Source organism: Adiantum capillus-veneris, chromosome 5 (genome assembly GCF_014529385.1).
Source record: "Adiantum capillus-veneris isolate H3 chromosome 5, ASM1452938v2, whole genome shotgun sequence".
Lineage (NCBI taxonomy): Eukaryota > Viridiplantae > Streptophyta > Polypodiopsida > Polypodiales > Pteridaceae > Adiantum > Adiantum capillus-veneris.
Window position 1 is genome coordinate 63291904 of NC_140935.1, and position 21665 is coordinate 63313568.

General features: G+C 40.5%; 1 pseudogene; it reads left to right on the forward strand.

The window, feature by feature from the left end:
* Positions 1 to 6437, forward strand: part of LOC147457425 (uncharacterized) — a 53788-nt pseudogene extending 47351 nt beyond the window's left edge.
* Positions 6438 to 21665: the final 15228 nt, after the last annotated feature.

Below are 21665 nucleotides of genomic sequence, written 5' to 3' on the forward strand. Positions count from 1 at the left end.
TGATGGAGCTTTGGGCTCCTCCCTTCATGCGGCTAACTCTTTTAAGTTTTGTGGATTGCTTGCATGTACGAGGGCCTTCTTGGTGGTAGCCGTGAAAGCTTCCTACATCGGTTAGTATCTTTCAAGGGTGGCTCCCTATTTAGTTGGTATTTCCTTGTGTCATGACTTCCTCTCTGTCCTAGGGTTGCTCCCCTATTAGCCAAGGGTTTAGACATGGACGTGTTCTATGTATGGTATGCATTGTATGGTGCTCCATGGCTCGATATGGGCATGGATTTGTATTTATATGTTTGTTTATCTTTTATAAAATCACTCACATAATGTGAGTTTGGGGGGGGAAAAAGTGACTAGGTGTGCAAAAAGTTTTTTTCTAGTCTTATTAGGGAGAATCAACCAAGATTCCCACTTGATTATTGTGAAAATACATCTATCCCTTTGAACCTCATGTTTGTGTCTTGACTGAGTATGCGATGTGGGAGGGTGTGCATGAGCCACATGGAAGCAAGTGCCTACACCATACCGCATAGGACAATATGGGCCCATGATGTACAAATGTTCGCTCAAATTTTGGTTCGCTTGAAAAGTGTCGCTCAGTGTATGGTAAGACTCCATTTATAAACCCCAAGAAACAACAATCTTGATAGATCTCTTAACCTTATTGTGCCATTGGAGAATACCCACTCAACCTCATAGGGTTCAGACCATGCAATTTTCAAATTATGTCTCTTAGATCCCAACTTTGACTAATATAATAGTACCAGATCCTCCTTCTTGAACTCTCTAACTTTAATGTTGTTATCATCTCAGTGTTTCTTTCTTTGTTGGACTACCTCTTATTCTAGAATATCTTGTTGCTTGTTCTCATCCAGACGCAGTAATTCATCTAATCTCTGTTCCAGATTCTTGTTGAATTCCATTCCATGTTCTACTACTAGTCTGAGGCTTGGAATGGCAAACTCCATTGGAACTACTGCCTCTGTGCCATATACCATTTTGAAGGGTCTCATTTGAGTAGTGACTTTGTAGGAAGTCCTATAAGCCCGTAATGTTGTCTCGAGTTTTGCATCCCATTGATGTGGCTCTTTTTGGACTATTTTAATCAAAATGGTTTTAATTGTCTTGTTATTGCTCTTTGCTTGACAATTGCACCGTGGATAATACGGCATGGATTTTTGGTGTTTGATTGAGAATATCTCAATCAATATATGAATTGTTTCATTCATAAAGTGTGTACCCTGATTTGAGACAATCTTGATAGGACATCTATATATGCATGTGATATTTTCATACAAAAATACTATTGTTGATCTTGCAGCATTATTGTGAAATGCCTTCGCTTCAACCCACTTTCTCACATAGCAGGTATCCATTATAGATGTTTTTCCTAGGAGTAATCTCCTTGAATGGACCCATAAAGTCCAAACCCCACTTCATGAATACTTCCAATGGTTGTACTAGAGTCAAAGGTGTCATGTCAGCTGATGTTGGTCTTCCCATTTGCTGACAAGTGTCACAATTTTGAAAAATTCTTTGACATCTTGATTACTTCATCCTCTCTTGCATAGGCAAACATCTTCAAAGTACACCATCAATACCCAATCTATAGAGAGCTACACCTCTAAAATGTATTTGTAGCATTAGAGAGTCCAAATGGCATTACTAGCTACATGAATGCACCCCATTTAGTAATAAACGTTGTTTTGGTTCTATTCTTTGGTGTGATCTTCAACCGATTATAGCCACTATGGCCTCATTTAAACCTATACATCTTTTGGCATGCAATCTCATCAAGTAGCATGTTTGTAAATGGGTGTGGAAAGGGGTCTTTAATGGTTTGGGCATTCAACTTCCCGTAGTCCACACATACCCTTAACTTCACATTTTTATTAAGAACCACTACTACAACCTCGTTGATGAACCATGCCTTTAGAAGGTTGTCAATATCCTCCTTAATCTTCTTAGCATAGTTGGATTAATTTTATATCTCTGTAATCTGATTGGTCTGGCATTGGGCTTCAGTGGTATCCTGTGATGGCATACTTCAAGATTAATGCCTTTTAGGTCAGTGTGCTCCCATGTGAGCACACCCTTGGATTTACCAAATAGAGCTCTTGTCTTTCCTTAATCTCTAGCTTAAGATTCTTGTTGATCTTGACCATCTTAGTGTTTTCATATGTGTTGAGATTCCATTCCTCCACTTCTTGATCATCTGGGAGCAACCAATTCGGGATTCCTCCTTTCCTCTTGGCTAGTGATTTTGCCTCCTTTTCTATACAAATTCTTGTTGAGTATTTCATTGAATGGGTTGCCTAGTTCTATCGTTCTAGGCTCCATCTCTATTCTTTTGGCATTTTGGCATGATCCTTCTGCAAGCTCCTTAATCTTCTCTACATAACTTCTGACAAAAGTTGTCTTCCTTTATCTTATCTAGCTCACAAGTATGTATTCATCTCCTCTGTTAGCAAAACACTCCATGCAAAATGGTTTGATAACTTGTTCTATAATCTGAGCTGACAGGCTGGATAATGGTAGCACCATTTTTTGACTGCCTCCTTCAATGTTTGAGAAAAATATTATCCCCATTCATCCCCATATATATCCTTGAGCTCATCATATTGTTCAAAAGCCTAGATGTGTACATTTGGATCGTCTTTCTTTCCCCCTTTGAAGACTAGAAATGAGATTTTCATGTCAATAGAACATGCATGGTTATTGGCTCTAGTTTTGTGAACTAGTTTTCTGTCTTTGGATCTTCTTTTACAGTAGTGATCTGTATCAGCTTCCCAATCATTGTTATCTTCAGTCTTGGTCATTGTGTCTTTACCAATCTTCTTTGTTGGTTTATTTCTTGGTAATTGATGATTTTGCTTGCTACCCTTGCTAACCTCAGCATGTTTCTTGCTTTTTGGAGATCCATGAGATTGGGCATGTCGCTCCGCTCTCTCTACACGTCGCTCTCTCTACACGTCTTCTCTTGGAATGTGTCAAGCAATGAGAATCCCTTGATTTATCAATTGTTCTTGGGCCTGGAGTAACATTTATTTCATTCCCAAGTTCTCTCTTTGTATCAAAGCCTTGCTTTGAATCCTCATGGAGTGCTGACATGGTCCAAATAATCCATGAATTTGGTAGCTCGTCTTTTGCCACGGGCAACTTGTCTAGGTGCCATGATCAGTTGCGGCACTGAACTCTAACACCAATTGGGAGAGAGTCCATCTGTCAAGAGAAAATTATCTCAAGCCACTGTGATTGCCAAAATGGAATGAGCTGATCACTTATGATAGATGTTCTACGTTAGTCAATTAGACCACTGTGTATTCTATCAATTACGTAGTAACTGGCCTTGGGAACTACTGGCTGAGCTAGTTTAGTTGCACATATGAATCTTCATTTGTTGGAGGTTGTTCCCACCATTCACACAAGGATCGTTGAATGCTACCATTGTCACAAAAAAGGACAGATGGAAAAGGATTGCTATTTTTTGCAAAGGGAGAAGTGTAAAGCCATTTTCATAAGATCTACACCTCGTAAGAGCAATGTGAAGATAGAGGAGCTTAATTTCATTGAATATCCACATGTCAATTTTGTTTCTAATGTGCCACAACTATCAGATGTACTAGTATTCTCTTCTAACTTAAGTCTAGAGATGTTGTTATGCATGTTGATGAATGCTATGCATAGAATTGGATTATTGACTCAGGTGCCAATTTTCGTGTTACCCCTCATCTTCAATTATGCTTCTATACATGGTTCAGTTAACCTAGTTCATTCTTATCAGCTTGAGATATGTGGCATTGGAGATGTGTATGCGCATTGGTACTAAGTTCATGCTGCGAGGTGCGAGACATGTGCCAAAGCTAACTAAGAGCTTGGTTTCAGTAGGACACCTCGATGATCTTGGACAAAGTTTGGCAATGGTTCTTGGGTTATAAAAAAGGTAACTCAGTCATGCTTACAAGGCCAATATTTTGGCTCATTATATTCCTTTTATGTCTCTTACGTGAATGAGAACTCTATCTATGTAGCCGAGCTGCCCTCGACTGAGTTGTGGCATAGTTAGCTTGGTCATATGAGTCAGAAGGGAATGAACAAGTTACATCGCTTTGTCTATATCCTTGTGTTAAACTATCATGATTATAGTTTGTGTGAGCATTGCATATATGCAAAACAGACTAGGCTTACCTCATCGCCATTGAACAGAAAGTTAGAAGATCCTCTAGATTTTGTTCATAGTGATCTATGTGGGCCTATGTCGTGTAAGCCTATCGGGGGGGTATTATGTTTCCTAACTTTCATAGATGGCTTTACTCAAAAGGTGTGGATCTACTTCTTGATGAGGAAAGACAAAGTCTTTAGTGTCTTCCAAAAGTTCCTAGCTATGGTAGAAAATCAGTCAAGGAAGAAGTAGAAGGCTTTGCACACTAACAATGGAGGAGAGTACATCTCCACTACGTTTAAAGACTTCTATAGCAAACGAGACATTAGGAGGTAGTCTACCACATCGTACACACCTACTCAAACTGGAGTTTTTGAGCGCATGAATACTACTATTTAGGAGAGGGTCACTGCCTTGACCATCGTCTTGGTAGTAATAAATATACACATCTTGGTCAATCGATCTACTACAACCAAAACTATGGTAGATCAACAACAAAGTCCAGAGAGATACTTTTCCAGCTTTCATTTGGGAACTCTAATGGATGTAGGAGCTTGCCTAGCTTGAGATGATTGGCTTTTGTCACTTGAAACTTTTGGCAATTTATCACGCACTCATGGACATCCTTATGCTTATGCACTTAAATTTACTGTTCACTAATTCATGTGTCTTCCAAATACTAGGATGACCTGCACTTAGACTCTCGTGACACTTAAAACTAATTTGGCACCTACCGATTAATTCCATGAATAACGTACTCTCCCCTTGTAAAGTAGATACTCATCATCAATAGAAAAATTCTTCCATTGGAAGTTCTACTTTTGTGAAAAAATAGAACTGTTGTAGATTCAATGTTATACTCACATTAGAGTGAGAAGGATCCCCTATTCCTACATGACTCCAGACCATATTGTACAATGGATTATGATTGCACTTCCCTCAAAGAAAGGCCAAGAATTCACTCTTAATTATCGTGAAAGAAAGAGCATTAATCTTTGGCATGTGGCTTAAACCATCGGCTACCACAATGTACTGACCTTTATAATATTGTATGGAGCAATAACAGCCTAAAGTGGTCACTTCTAGTTGTGATATTGAGTATAGGGTAGCTTTCACTATAGCTATTTGGTACTATTTATTGTTTGGTACTTAACATTTGGTACTATTTATTGTGTACTAGACTGTTGTGCTCTGGTAGGAGCATGATATACTTAACAAGTACTTTAGGTATTGTTTGCTAGTTTTGCTACTTACCATATTGGTTATTGTTTTCTATTTGGTACTATTCAATGCTTATTAGATTATTGTCCTTTGGTACTAGTTGGTCCTTTAGGTACTTTGAACATTTGGTACAATTTACTATTTGTTACATTTGGTATTGTGTGTTATTTAGTACTAGCTATAATTGTCATGACATTTACATTTTCTATTGTTTACTTTTCTCTAGGACATTACTTTGGTAATATTCAATATGACATTTCCATATGTGACCTGCAGAGGGAATGTGATGTCCTTGAGACTGAGTGTGAAGGGCTCAGATCCAGAGTGAATTTGTTAGAACAATGATTGCAGAAATCAACAAAGGAAGAAGATTCACATTATTTCCAAGGCCCCATATCAAAGATGAAGACAACACAATCTATGCTTTACAATCTTGTGTTGCTTGTGGGGAGTGCTTGGGCTCCACCCATGTGGTTGGTCCTTTCATGATGATCTGCAGTACCACCCTCCCTATTTTGTTGCCACTCTAATGAAAAGAGACATTTGTGCAAAAGTTGGATGCAATGAGCGCATCTCGGAAGTGGCCCAAGACTTGGGCTCACAAGGGACATGTTTAGACAAGCAATTTTCCTGCTTCTATTTTTTAGCACAATTTTGGTTTTTCTTATCATAAAATGTTGGTTTGTTGTTGAACTATGCAGAATACAAGGTCAAAGAGGAGTATACAGACAACCATGTTGCAGACAAGCACTCCAAGGCTGGACATATGTTTGATGAGGAAATGGCAGATGGTGGTAATTCCTGTGATGTGAAGATGCATGAGGCAGCTACACGCACCTTTCAAGGCATGTCTAATGAAGTGCAATCAGACAAGCTAGATGAAGACAAGGACACCACCACAAGGGCTCATGAGGGAGTAAATGACCGCAAGGAAGAACCGGACCATGAGGTGCTACCAAACCAGCAGGATGTAGACAAGGACCAACAAGATATGGCAAAGACCATCAGGTTGGAGACAAGGACCAGCACAATGGGGGCAAGGACCAGAAGGGGGAAGTAGATGATGACAAGTCGCTACCGGAGAAGAAGGATGGAGAGACAAGGATCCTATTATAGAGGACAGCGGTGGACACGGGTGGGAAAAAAAGTGTTAAAGGAAGAAGACTCAAAGGTGGATGATATTGGTGTGAGTAAGGAGCTGCTTGAGGAATGCTTACCTCTTGATAATGCAGTGCACAAGGCCCAGTTTCTGGGAGACAATGACCCCCCTATAGGGGTTGATGTTAATGAGAATACAACAAGTGATGATGACGCTCCTCTAGCAGATATATTTTGTGTCAAAAAGAAGCTATCTCGAGTGCGTGTGCCTGAGACTCGTGCGTGCAAGATGTAATGCATGTGTTGTGCCACATCATATTATCGACCTTGTTTCAGCCATTTGTTCTAACCAAATATGCCTATTACTTTCTAGTGTTTAATGAGCAATTATAAGTCTTTTGTCTCTTTTGCCTATTCTTGTTTGTTAGGGTTCAAGCTTGGTGGTTAGATGAGCCTACTATTATAGAGCGTAATGCTCCAAAGGATCTTCCTGCATCAAAGGGCATACTCATAATTCTTGATGTCAATGGGGTGGTCTTGAAGGGTTGGTCTAGGCTACCAAAAGATGAATGGGAACTCAAGCAAGCATTACAAGGAATACGTGTCAATAATTTATGGTTTTGTAAGTTGAGGCCGGGTGCCCAAGATTTTTTGGAAGTAGTGGCAGCTCGAGCAAGCGTTGTGATTTGGAGTTGTTGCATGAATCCTAAGCTGATGCAAATCTTGAATACTTGCTTCCAAAAAGCTATGAAGAACCCAAAATTCATAAAAGGTAATGTAACTTGGAGTAAGTCAGTAATAAGCTGATGTGCAGCCTTGTATTGATTAAGTCTTAATTTCTTTTGTACGAGCAGACATGTTTTCTCAGGAGGATTGTGAGATTTGGCGGGATAGTTAAATGTGTTCTTTACGTTGATAAGAAATTATGGCAGAAGCCTATTTTCTTGAAGAATTTGCGAACAATGTGGGAAAAACACCCACAATTCAACGCTAGCAACACAATTCTTCTTGAAAACACCCGCTACAAGTCTTTGAAGAATGATTACGACAATTGCTTGCCAATTCGCTCTTTTGAGCCAGGAGTGGAGCCCGAGGGTTCCTCATATCTCGCCGATATAGTAGAGCCTTGGTTAGTTGAGCGGATCAGAGATTCTTGCCCACTTGCCTATTGTAGGAAACACCCATTGTGTGATGTTGAAGATGATTTGTCTCATATTTTGTAGAGATGGAAGGCTATTCGTATCGGTTTGACCCCAAATATATGATGTATCCCAATTGGCTACTAACATACACAACATTGTCACTATTTTGACCTACTAACTAATGTTCAGTATCCAACTGTTAATATTACTACCATTTATGGTAATTGTGTTATTTCCAACTACTTGCAATGTGTATTTTTTAACTTATTAACTTCAATTTGGTCTTCTTGGGTACTATTTTGGTACTATACATGTTAGGCACTGCAACATTTGGTTCTGTAACTATTTGGTATTGTACATTAGCTATATACAGTACCACTTTTGGTACTTCATAGTACCAATTTTGGTATTGTGGACATTAGCCATCAAGACAGGATGCACTAAAATATCATGCAGATGGGTTACAGTTGGTACAATACTAGTTTTGGTACTAGGTACTATTCATCTTTGGTACTGCAACATTTGGTTCAATGACTATTTAGGATTGTATAGTACCAATTTTGGTACTATACATTGCCATGTTTGAAACTATATATTAGGCAATGAAAAGAACATGGTTGGGTTTTTGGTAATTATTCTATGTTTTTGGGATATGGTGATTAACACAAGTTATTCTTTGTTACCTGCTATCAAAACACAAGAACAGAAAGAGAGTAAACTCAAGAGAGAAACAAAAAGACGTTAGGCTATCAAAACAAGTACATGGTTCAATTTTTGGTAATTAACCCAAGTACTGTCATCATAGATCATAACAGAAATCTATTGGTATTTTTTGCCTCTGTGTTTGGTATTATTTTGCTATATGGTTGGTACATCTTGATCACTCTCATCATCATATGGAATGCTATTGTATATGTTTTCATAAATTTCAATAGATAACCTGAACTATTTTGGCATCCAGGGATAGGCTCCATGGGAAACCATATTGCTCTTACAAGGTGTGAGTAGATCATAACTAGAGGTGTATGATCTAGAAGGCTGTATGTATCAAAACTGCCTTCAACTTGGTCATAGTACAAGCCTTCAACTGCTTTTCCCCCTCTAACAATTTTGTGGTGCCATGCATCCTTTTGTGCCTTCACTGTCTAATACATCATTTGATCACATAGATATCATGTCCTTTCTCTCTTCTCTTGACTGCAAATTTGTCACCAACAATTTACACAAACTATCAGGGTTCCCTTCATACATGGGGAGGTTAGAGACATTATGCATTGGCAAATTGAAATCAGAACTGTTATTTCCTTCGGCATCATCGTCGTCATCACTGCAAGGATCACCAGTAATGGTTGGACTATCGGATATTTCCATTCTTCTACATGTTGTCTGTTCTTGTATCTTCTTCATTTCCCACAGATACATGAATCACAAAAACATGAGAATGTCCGATATCATAGAGCGCATGGATTATCCTGTGAATATCCATGAATGCAATGAAATGATTGTGAGCCTGTAATACATTGACAATCCATTGGACATTGTGTCGCACATCATCCTTGGAAACTAGCCAAAAAATCTTTTTGTACTGGATCTATGCTGAAATGTTTCATTTAGATAGTTGACTACATTGGCTGCAGACTTCATAGGCCAGCCATCTGGTTTCAACTCCTCATGAGTGAGGGTTCTCTTTATGACTGTCCATGCTCCATCATGCTCGCCTTTCCATGTCTGATGCTGAAAAGTTATGCATCATCCACAGACCTGTCAACCGATAATACCTAGCCACAAAGTAGAAAGGTCTTTGTGTTACCATATACATGTGGTAGTGATGTGTGTGAACACACTAGGACCGCCGGGGCATTTTTCCCCTCTTTAGGAGGTTTTTTCCCTCGTGCATTGTATATACGCCCATCACTCTAGGGCTATCTATCTTTCCATTGCACACTAAGTAAAACACTCTCTATTCTGTGCCTTGAGCTTTCTTCGTCTTCTCCAAGCTGTGTGTGTTTCTCTGCAACCCTAATTCCAACAATTGGTATCAAAGCAGGTCACGTCCTCCCGGGCTTAGTCGCCAGCTGCTCCAGCACACGCCTGCTCACTTTCTCCGATTTCAGTGAGCTTTGGCGAGTGTTCGCAGGTCGACAAAAATTTTGGGATAGCTCAAAGAGCTTGGTCTGCTCAGAATTTTGATTTGGGCTCATTTCGGCCTCCGTTTCCACTACAGGCAGTACTGCACAGGCTATTTCGTCATTTTGTGCAGATTTTCTGTCAGTGTCGTTTTCTGCATAACAGGTGCCTTATAGTCTTCTACGGTTTGTGCTATATAGCACAGGTTGTTCCCGCTCCGTTTCTCCTATTTTCGGGCAGTTTTCACATCAGGTGCAGCATTTACCATGGCTGACAACAACAACACAGATGTGTTCAAGATGTTTGCTGCTGAGGACAGGTTGGATGGGGACAACTACCCTATGTGGGCTTATATGATGCAACATGTTCTTGTGTCAAAGGGTGTCTGGAACATTGTGCAGGGCATTGATGTACGTCCTGGTTCTGAGGATGTAGGCGATGTTGAGGATGTTGCAGGTCTTGCTGCAAGGATTGCAGCTGTTAGAGTTGTTTTGCCTATGATAGAACAAGCTCGTTGGGATGTTAAGGATGTGCAGGCTCATGCATTGATTGCATTGTCTGTGAAGCGCACCATTGTTCCTCACATCCGTTCTGCAAAATCTGCAAAACAGGCTTGGGATATTTTAGCAGGTCTTTATGCAAGCCGCAATGAGGCTAAAATTGCTTTGCTGCGTAAAGAGCTGGAGTCGAAGATTATGCATGAGGAAGATGATATGGACACTTTCCTTGCTAGTGTCAAGGATATCAATGAGCAGCTTATTTCTGCAGGTAAAGGCATTTCAGACAGTTCCCTTGTGCAGACTGTTCTTGATGCCTTACCAGATTCCTACCAGACTTTTGCTAGTACTTGGAGACTGATGACCCAAGGAAATCCTGAAGTTGTCAAGTTTGATGCATTATGCACATTGCTGTTGCAAGAGTCACTTTCTAGAAAAAACAGGACTAGGCAGCGTGTAGTTGAACAGGCTTTTATTGCTTCTCAAAGAAAGGGTGGTAACAGTAATGCAACCACTTCTTATGGTTCTGCTGCGAGTGGCAAAAATTCTGTTCCTAATGCTTCTGTTGGCAGTACTTCGTCTGGAAATTCTGGTGATAAGGGCAAAAAGAAGATGCGTTGCCATTATTGTAAAGCCAATGATCACTTGATCAAGTCGTGTCCTAAGTTGAAGGCCAAAGAGGCTAAGAAGAAAGAGGGTGGTTCCACTGCAAATGCTGGTTCCACTACAAATGCAGCCATTGTTGAGTCTTCTGTGAAAGGAGATTGTGTTGCTAATGTTGATGCAGAATGGGCTTTTAGCGCAGAGTGCACTTACAATCCTGTTGTCCATGATGCATGATTGTCAGTTGCTGCAGATTCACACGTGTGGTATTTCAACAGTGGTGCTACAAAGCACATTACCTCACATCGTGAATTGTTTACCTCTCTCGAGTCTGTCCCTCATGGGAATTCAGTCACTTGTGCCAACAACGCCTCTTATCCAGTTCAGGGAGTTGGAAAGATTGTGCTCACTGCTGCTAATGGCAGTTCCTTCACACTTGTTGCTGCACTTTATGTACCTGGGATCAAGAAGAATCTCTTTTCTGTATCCGCACTTGCTAGACTTGGACTTGTAGTCAAATTTGTGGATGACAGATGTACAGTTCATGATCTCAGTTTCGGTGATGAAATTGTTGCATCTGGCCTTTTGTGTCGTGGGCTGTATAAGCTCACTTTGTATGACAAGTGTGGACAAAATTTTGCAAATGCTGTTGCAGATTCAAGGGCTATTTCAGATGAAAAACTTTGGCATGCACGTTTTGGTCATCTGAATTTTGCCAGTTTGCTGCGTTTGCAGAAATCTGATATGGTTGCTTCTTTGCCGCCTCTTGAAGCACCTATCAAACATGTTTGTGAAGGCTGTATTTTGGGTAAGATGCAGCGTTCTAAGTTTCCAAAGGATGGTTCAATTCGGGCCACATGCAGGTTGCAGCTTGTGCGTAGTGATGTTTGTGGGCCCATGCAAACTCCGTCCTTGGGCAATTACTTGTACTTCGTGACTTTCATTGATGATTACTCCAGGCATGCATGGGTATTTCTGCTTAAAGCGAAGTCCGAAGTTTTTATGTGCTTCAAACAATTCCTGGCTATGGCTGAAAATGTCTCAAAATGTACTATGGGCACCCTCCGTTCCGATCGAGGGGGGGAGTATATGTCTCATGAATTTAATGCATTTCTGGCTAGTCGTGGGATAAAACACCAATGTACAGTGCCTTATACACCTCAGCAAAATGGTGTTGCTGAGCGGAAAAACATGTCACTAACGGAAATGGCACGATGTATTGTCAAAAGTCAAGCTTTACCACATTCTTTTTGGCTTGAGGCCATCATGTGTGCCACTTATGTACTAAACAGGTGTCCTGCGAAGGCTTTGCAGTCTATTACTCCATATGAAGCATGGCATGATAGAAATCCTTCTATTGAGCACATGCGTGTTTTTGGCTGTTTGGCATATGCTTTGGTGCCACAAGTGCAGCGCAGAAAATTGGATGATAAGGCTGTCAAATGTATTTTTGTTGGTTATAGTGCTGAAAGCAAAGGTTACAGGTTGTATCATCCGCAAACAAAACGTATTCTAGTTTCACGGGATGTAGTGTTTGTGGAAGATTCTGTTCAGCCCTTGCTGTCATGTACTAGAGACAGTAATGTAAGCTCACAGGACATTTATGACACTTTGTTGCCTCTTTTCAGTGGTGGAAATACGAATGTAAGTTCCAATGAGGCAAATGTACAGCCTATGGGGGTTTCTGAAAATGTTTTAGAACAGCCTATTACTGATGCATATGTACATGATGTACTTGATGAGGAAAGGGCTGAAAATGAGCAGGCTAGAGGTATGCCAAAATGGTTGGTGCACACTTTGCGTGACAGTAAATTGGATGCACCTTTATCTAGTCGTACTCGTTCAGGCTCTCGCCATGCATCTTATGCATCAGATTGTTATGCTTTGGCTGTGTCTAGTTTACATGATGTTGAGGAGCCTCTGTCTTTTGATGAAGCACAGAATTCAGAAAATTGGATTGCTGCCATGAAATCAGAATATGATGCACTTATAGAGAATGACACATGGACTTTATGTGATTTGCCTCCTGGCAAAAAGGCCATTGGTACGAAGTGGGTTTACAAGTTGAAACGCAAGCCGGATGGTGAGATCGATCGCCATAAGGCTCGACTTGTTGCAAAGGGTTATGCACAGCAAAAAGGCATAGATTATGAAGAGACTTTTGCTCCCACTTGTCGTATGACTACTGTGCGTTTTCTATGTGCATTGGCAGCTCATTTTGGTTGGGATGTACATCAATCAGACATTGTTACTGCTTTCTTGAATGGTGACATATTTGAGGAAGTTTATGTAACGCAGCCTCGCGGTTTTGTCATAAAAGGACAAGAGGACAAAGTGTGCAAATGTAAGAAGGCTTTGTATGGGTTGAAGCAATCTCCTCGTGCTTGGTATGAGAAAGCTGACACTCATTTGGTTAAACGAGGCTTTCGTAACAGTCCAACAGAAAGCACATTGTATGTAAAGCGTGAGGATGATGTATTTCTCATTGTGGTTCTTTATGTTGATGATTTGCTGATCACTGGACCAAATGAGAGACATATTGCTGAATTTAAGGCTGATTTGAATGCTACTTTCAAGATGAAAGATTTGGGGTTGTTGCATCATTACTTGGGTATACAGTTTAAGCAGTGTGATGGTGGTATTGCCTTGTGTCAGAAAAGTTACATAGAGACATTGCTATGTAAGTTTGGACTTGAGGATTACAAACCTATTGCCACTCCCATGGAAACAGGTTTGAAGTTGAGTCTACATGATGCTGGCGATCCTGCTGATGTCACTCTTTACCAAACTGCTGTTGGCTGCCTCATTTATGTATGCAACACGAGGCCAGATATTCAGTTTGCAGTCTCGCAGGTCAGCAGATTTATGCATAGCCCAGGGTCTAAGCATTGGCAGGCTGTCAAGAGGATTTTCCGCTACCTTAGTGGCACTTTACATCTTGGCTTGTTTTATCCCAAGGGGGGATCATTGCCGCCAGACTTACATGCTTTTTCGGACTCAGATTGGGCTGGTTGTTTTGACACGCGAGTGTCCACAAGTGGTTTTTGTTTCATGCTTGGCAGTTCATGTATATCATGGTTGAGCAAGAAGCAACCTACTGTGGCCACTTCGAGTTGTGAGGCTGAGTACAGGGCAGTATTCACAGCTACGGTTGAGTGTGTATGGCTCAGACGCCTTATGGCTGACTTGGGTGCTGGACAGGACACTGCCAACACTATCTACACTGACAGTCAGAGCGCATTGGCAGTTGCTAGGAACCCAGTTTTTCATGCTCGCACAAAGCACATTGAGGTGCATTACCACTATGTCAGGGAGAGGCTCTCAGCAGGAGAGATCAGCTTGGCTTATGTGCCAACACAGGACAACCTTGCAGATCTTTTCACAAAGGCATTGTCTCGTGAGAAGCTTGAAGCTTTCTGCAAAGCTTTGGGCTTACTCCCCTTTGTGGACTGATCCTGTCCTCAGGGCATGGCACTTCCCTTTACTCATGTGCCAGCTCTCGTTCACCGCATCACTCCAGTGGGGATTTGTTACCATATACATGTGGTAGTGATGTGTGTGAACACACTAGGACCGCCGGGGCATTTTTTCCCTCTTTAGGAGGTTTTTTCCCCCGTGCATTGTATATACGCCCATCACTCTAGGGCTATCTATCTTTCCATTGCACACTAAGTAAAACACTCTCTATTGTGTGCCTTGAGCTTCCTTCGTCTTCTCCAAGCTGTGTGTGTTTCTCTGCAACCCTAATTCCAACACTTTGTGCTCTAAAATGAGACGCATCTGACCACACCCAATGACATCATAAAGAACGACCTTTTTGTTTCAACCACTTGTCGTGAAAAAGAAAACAATGTTGTACAAATAGAGTGTCATGCAACATATCATCAGATCTATAAAAATGGAGTGTCTTTTCAACACCACCTCCTGAGTTTCTCACATAAGTAATGTGAACAAGTATCGTAACCTGATTAGACCACTAGTGCATGGATTGTATCTCATTTTTAATTTTAAATCAATAATTTTTGGCAAAGTCCATGACCAAAACTACAACATCTGATGGAAACTTGAGTAAGCACTCTTTAAATTGTTGTGCATGCCACCAAAGAAATGTAGTTATGCTTGATGAAGCTCTTAAGATGAGATGAGGATAGGTCAATAAAAGTAGAGCTTCTTATTCGTTGCACTACCAAGTACTTTCTTTTCTTCTCAGACCCACCTGCATCAACTTGCCCAGTTGAAATATCTGTGAAGATCTTCACAGTGACCTCCCTACTATCCACTAAAATGTCATCAAGACACAATGTCAACCTGTTTATGCCACATCTAGAACAATCCCCAAACAAGCATTTTTTTGCATAGTATTCTGCATCATGAGCCTTTGGACATAAAAGTGATTCCCACATATCAGTGATACAATGACACACTAATCGGTTTGCAGTACACTTACTTGAATCATGCAACAAACAGAACATGTGCAGGCATGATTATTTCCATGATGCCCAAAATTGTTTGTCACATCTAATTAAATGCCTCTTTAAAATATATCATTTCGACGTGATATGCACAGCAATACGTATATTGCTCCTTCAATTTTCAGACAAAGTAAGGATTTAAAGCCTCAAAACATCTAAGAGAAACTTCCACTTCTGGATGGGCCCTCTTGAATCTTTGGTACAACTCAACCTATGACATTAAAACAAAACAACCTATGAGAGTAAACTATTAGCCATTTTGTACAGTACCATTTGGTACAGTACAATAGCAAATGTGGGGTTGTACAATACCAAATGTGGGGCTATAAAATATTAGCCATTTTGTACAGTACAATACCATTTGGTCCTGTATAGTACCAATTTTGGTCCATTTGGTAGAGTACAGTAGCAATTGGATTTTGTATAGTACCAGATTTGGTATAGTAAGACAATAGCTATTTGGTGCAGTAGAGTACCAATTTGGTAGTGTTCAGTACCAAGTTTGAAACTAGTTTTGAAATGTCTTATACAGTACCTTAAATGTTGGTATAGGGTGGATGCCATAAAGTACCAAGTTGGTGGTGTATAGCACCAATTTTGGTATTATAAGACTTTATCAATGAAAGATATTTTTGTTTTGTACTAGGAAATGTACTATAGAGTACCTTGAGTAATGCTATAGGGTGGATGGGGATGTTATGTAGTAACATGGAATTATAGGGTACTCTTTAGTACATTTTAGGATGCTCTATATAACATGCTACTATATGGTACATCACAAGGTTCTACAGAGTACTCCAATCAAATGGAATGTACTATGGTGTACCTTATAAGGTACTATAGGGTAGATGAGGCCTGTGAACATTATTATAGGGTACTCCAATCACATGAAAAGTGCTATTGAGTACCTAGCGTGAAAGCATAGGGCATTATAAGGTATAAAAATGGAGTACCTTCGTATTAATATAGCTACTAATATACCTTAGGTTGCTACATGTACCAAATGATATACCTTCAGCAAGTTACTAGAGGTACTGTATGAGGTAAAACAAATGGAATACCTTTAAGTACCACAAGTAGAGTACATTACACCTGAGAAAATAGAGAGGCACAAAAGACATTAGCAACGGTTTGAATTTACCTGAGAGTCATCGAGAAGATGCATTGGATGTTTGAAAACACTTTTTCTTCCAATCCTCTTCCGACATATGTCCTTTTTGTTGGGCAAAACTCGAGTCTTTGAGCTCCAAAAGACATAAAGTAGATCTCCTATTTCACCTGTGACAATGTTACCTTGAGGCATTTCTCTTTAACAAGCACTCAATGGAAAAACTTCCTCATCATCTTCAATCTCAAGACGATAACTGGCTGCAGCAATGTTTCTGAACACCCAAAATACCTGCTATCCTTGTATGGTTCATTTGTGTTGTGTCATCAGTATTATACATTACCATCGTCAAAGAAGAGCTCATCAGTTGAGTGAGGCACCTTGAGCTGGCTGAGGGCGTTACAGATCTTAGATAGAAGAGTGCTTTCAACATTAGCTATTGATGTTTGCAGATCCTTAAAAGTAGGATGAAGCAAGACTTGTTGGAATAACTCTGTACTTCTTGTAAGCCCTAGTGTCTACGTGCGCCAAAACTTTGCCATAGCTGAACAAATCTGCTTTCTTGATTTGGCTTCATCCATTAAAAATGGATCTTGCAACCTGTTGCTTTCTTTTTCTTTCCTTCAGTGTTCTCATTTCTTAACAGCCCAATAATCATGCATAGAAGCAGTGTCCATGCTGTGAACACTTGTATTCCTCTCCATAGTCCAATCCCAGTTTAGGTAGCCTCGCATAGTAGTCCAATCCCTGTTTGGACAACCTTGCTCATTCACCATGTCAGGAGAAGTAGTTGTGAATTCCATGCCTTGAGGATTCTCCATGTTTATGCAGCCCTACATATTCTACATGCTAGGAAAACTAGTTGTATTCTCTTGTCAATCTGTGAATTCCATGCTAGAAAGAATGTGGGTAGTGTAGAGAGATAAAGAGCTACAACTACATAATCGGCTATGTTGTGAACACAGAGGAAGAGAGACAGGAAGAGAGAGAGAGAGAGAGAGAGAGAGAGAGAGACCACGACTCGTCTATAATCATTACATAGAACTATGCTGTTACAAACCAAACATTTTTTTTGACATAAAAGAATTCCTCAAAAAAAAAAGATAAAAACAAATTTCCCAATAAAGTGAATAAAAAAGACTTCCCCAAAAAAGGCTAATTTTCTACCCAAAAAAAGTAGTATCCTTGACAGTGCACACCACCAAACCATGCTTTCAACTTGAGAGATCAGAGAGAAAAACAGCTACTTCTACGATTGCAACTGGTGAGTTAATGTGTGTGTGTGTGTCTGCGTGTGTGTGTGTGTGTGTGTGTGTGTGTGTGTGTGCGCACGCGCGTGTGTGCGTGTGCATGTGCATGTGCATGTGCGTGCGTGTGTGCGTGTGCGTGTGCATGTGCATGTGCATGTGCGTGTGCGTGTGCGTGTGCGTGTGTGTGTAAGAAAGCAAGAGAGAGAGAGAGAGAGAGAGAGAGAGAGAGAGAGAGAGAAGGGGGGGGGGAGGCCGGCTCTCTACTGAGAGAGATGCCTAAAGCAACTATGGCTAGGGCGTCAAACCCCTGCTATGAGTGCTACGGCAATTGTAGCTACAACTACAACCTCAGGTCAGCAACCCTCGACTCTCATCATTTGTGACAAGAAGAAGAAGCATTGTAGGGACAAACAAGACGGGGGATCGAGAGGTCACTAGCATGATCGATGAAGAGATAGTGACCATCAATGAGTACGCAGAGAGAGAGAGAGAGAGAGAGAGAGAGAGAGAGAGAGAGAGAGAGCAAACATATTAAGGTCTGCTATAGCTTTTGAAAAAAAATTAGTGCACACCCTCAAAACAGCTTAAACTAGCAAAGGTGAATTTACTTGTTTCGTCATCCACATATGGAAAATTTTTGAAGGTACTTGCATTATTCAAGGTTTATACATTGAATATCTTTAAATTTTGTAAGTTTTCTCACCTTCATGATGAAAGTTCAGCCATAAATCTAAACATTTATAGGTGGGATCAAGCTAAGCCTAGGTTTCTGCGAGCATTCACATTGTGAGCTTTCGCCATGCCTGACATTGCTTTCATGATTTTTTGTTCATTACACATCATAGACTCGTGCTACCCGTGTATTTGCAATGCATGGCAAAGAAAGCTAGCACATCATGGGAAGTTAGCAAGGAGCAAAAGCATGTGTTTTTGTGTTTTGAGAGAGAGCAAGGTAGCTTGCCAGAGTAAATATGAAGGAGGTGAGATTTTAAGCAGGATGAGCTTATGGAAGTCTGGCAGTAGAAACTTGAAGCATGTGAAAATACTCTTTGATCAACAGGAGTTCATAGAAACTCAGCATCATCCTCAAAGATGCTCTTCAAATGCACTCTTTGTGAGTTCTCAACTCCATGTGGGTTGACAAGGAGCACTTGAAAGTACCAATGAAGGAAATAGGAGAGTGCTTTTCTATAGACCAAAAAGGTTGCTAGTGGCGTATTAGAAAAAGATGAGCACTAACTTTTTCAAAGTGCCACTCAACCATAATTCATTGCCACAGCCAACTAAGCATACTCTTATATGAAGCGGGATTAGGACATCTTGATTAGAGAGATGTTAGCTTTGTATAGGGGGAGCTAAATCTAGGGTTCTCTATTTTTTCTTGAGCTTAGGCTAGGTTTGCATAAGGTGGCGGAAGAAATTGGAAAAGCTTGTAAACCAACAAGAAAGTGCCATGTGGACCTTGTTGTTTGCATAGGCCAATGAAAAAGTGAGACGGAGAGTGCCACATTGTGGAAGAGAAAAAGGGGATTTGTTCCAAACCCCCCTCCTGGAATTTCTTTCTTCCACCCTCCACCTTGACAAAAAGTGACATGTTGGCACCAATCACATTAAACTAAACCTCCCACCCCTTTTTCCACTCTTGCCTCCTCCTCTTTCTTCCGCCGCCTCCTGGTGTTCACATAAGACGGTGGTAGAAAATTGCCACACATTTTCCTCCGCCATCAATGTGAACACATGGACGGTGGAAGAGAATGAGTTTTCCGTCGGTCTGATGTGAACCCAGCCTTAGTTTACTTAGCAATTCAGATTCATGAACAAGTTATGGATAATAATTTATCAAGGAGGCTACTATTGGGCATGCTGACAATCTTACGAGCAATCGTAGTTAATCGATAACATATTGAAGTCGCAGCACATAGCTTACATTAGGCTTAGGGTTGGGTCTTATAGTTCTATACTACACATGTTGACTAGGGCTTTTTTAAATAAGCACATACTCCTCTTAACATCTCAAACTCATGGAATTCATTAACAAGACAATATCTTTTTATGTACCTTTCAGAAATTTTCAATGCCCTTCAAAACATACACCAACCACCGTACCAATTAAAAATATATTTGGTTGCAAGTTGACCTAGCCCAAAATGCCACTTAATATCATGTCAAACTAGACTAAACTAGACCACCCCCATACCACTTAATAGCACATAGTTTTTCACATACATAATGGCTCTTTTGACAATAAATATAGTATTTCACATACATAATGGCACTTTTGAAAATAAAATCAATTAGTAGAAAGATTCTCTCTCTCTCTCTCTCTCTCTCTCTAAGAATCCCCCTCATTTTGATTTTTTCATGTGTCTATGGGGACATACGATATACTACTACCACGCCTCTTGACCCAACTCATATAATACCATGCCATATCCCTTCACTTGGCTATCTTGCACAACCCATACATGTGCACCGTTAATACCACGCCACTTTACCCAACTTAAAGTAGTTGTTAGGTGCAGCGACTATGGAGGGTGCCTCCGTGAGGAAGCCATGGGGTGAGATGGCGTGCAGTAGAAAGAGAACGCTAGAGTGAAAGAGAGAGTACTCAATGAGCAAGGAAAGCACAAACCTAAGCTATTTATTGATTTGAAAACCTTACATATATGGATTAGGAGAACTATGCCAACCACACATTACCAACTTGCATGCATAGGATACAATGAGAATCTCTATGGGATTCTCTAGTAATCAGTTGCTATCACTTAACCTTCATAAATCCATGTTGCATTGGAGTTTGGTGGTGTTGGGTTGGGGGCGGGGGGGACGGAGAGAGAGAGAGAGAGAGAGAGAGAGAGAGAGAGAGAGAGAGCACTCTTGTCACAACCTCTTTCGAGAATGGTTCATAGGCTACTCTTTCTTCATCAATTTTCCAATTTCCTTTGAATTTTTCATGGATTTGCTCTCATGAAGGAGGGGGAAAATCTTGGGTTGATAACCAATACCCTCAGTTGCAATCCTAGACTCGATTCTTATAGCCATCTTTGAACGACAAAAAGCAAGATACCTTGTTGATGTCTAAAATAGCCTGACCCTTTTGACCATTGATGTAGGCAAAAGGAAAGTATCAAAAACATGATAATACATCTTGGAGTATTGATAACTCTCCTAGATATCCAGCAATCGTGATGATGTCGTTCAGCATATCTTTAGGGGTGAAAGCATGTTAACCTGTCATGCTTTTTCATGTCCCAGACAATGCTAACTAGCACAATTTTGACATATGCTAACTAGTACAATAACTTGAGCTACATCTCCAAGATCTATGACATATGATATATCAATAGAAAGCACTTGAAACAAGGAATCCAAATGTACAACCTCCGACAAATTTTGATATTATTTATAAAAATTTTACCGGACGCCCAACTTTTTGAAGATGTGCTAACTTGAAACTGCTAACTAGCACAAAAAGCGCGACAAGTTAACATGCTTTCACCCTTAGCTTAAATGGCATAGCCATGGTCAAACTCTTTGGAGTCAAAATCCACATTGAAGGAGTCTTCAAAGAGTTTGGACGTTGACTTCAGATTTGACACATATATATGTTGTCACCATTGTAAGCAAAACGATTTTGTATGCTTGTGAGAGGACAATCAGACTCGTTCAAAAATTGAGATGTTTACCTCCACCTCCCAAAAAGACGGAGCCTTTTCTCTTGGATACCTCCCAAGGAGGAAGAAGGTACTTCTATGAAAGTACGCACACATAAGCAACTGTGGTAAGCCTTTTCTCCCTTTTTCTAATGTGACATCAACTCTTGGTTCTACTGTGAAGCTTCGTGAAAACTATGTAGGTTGGTCGTGTTCGTGGTAGTAGTATGAAATTCACCCCCTTCTCTAGGTGGCATTGACGCAGACATACATTGGTCACAAGGTGGAGTTGACTGCTCTATGGTGGTAACAACAGTTTCTCCACGTGAGTTAACAAT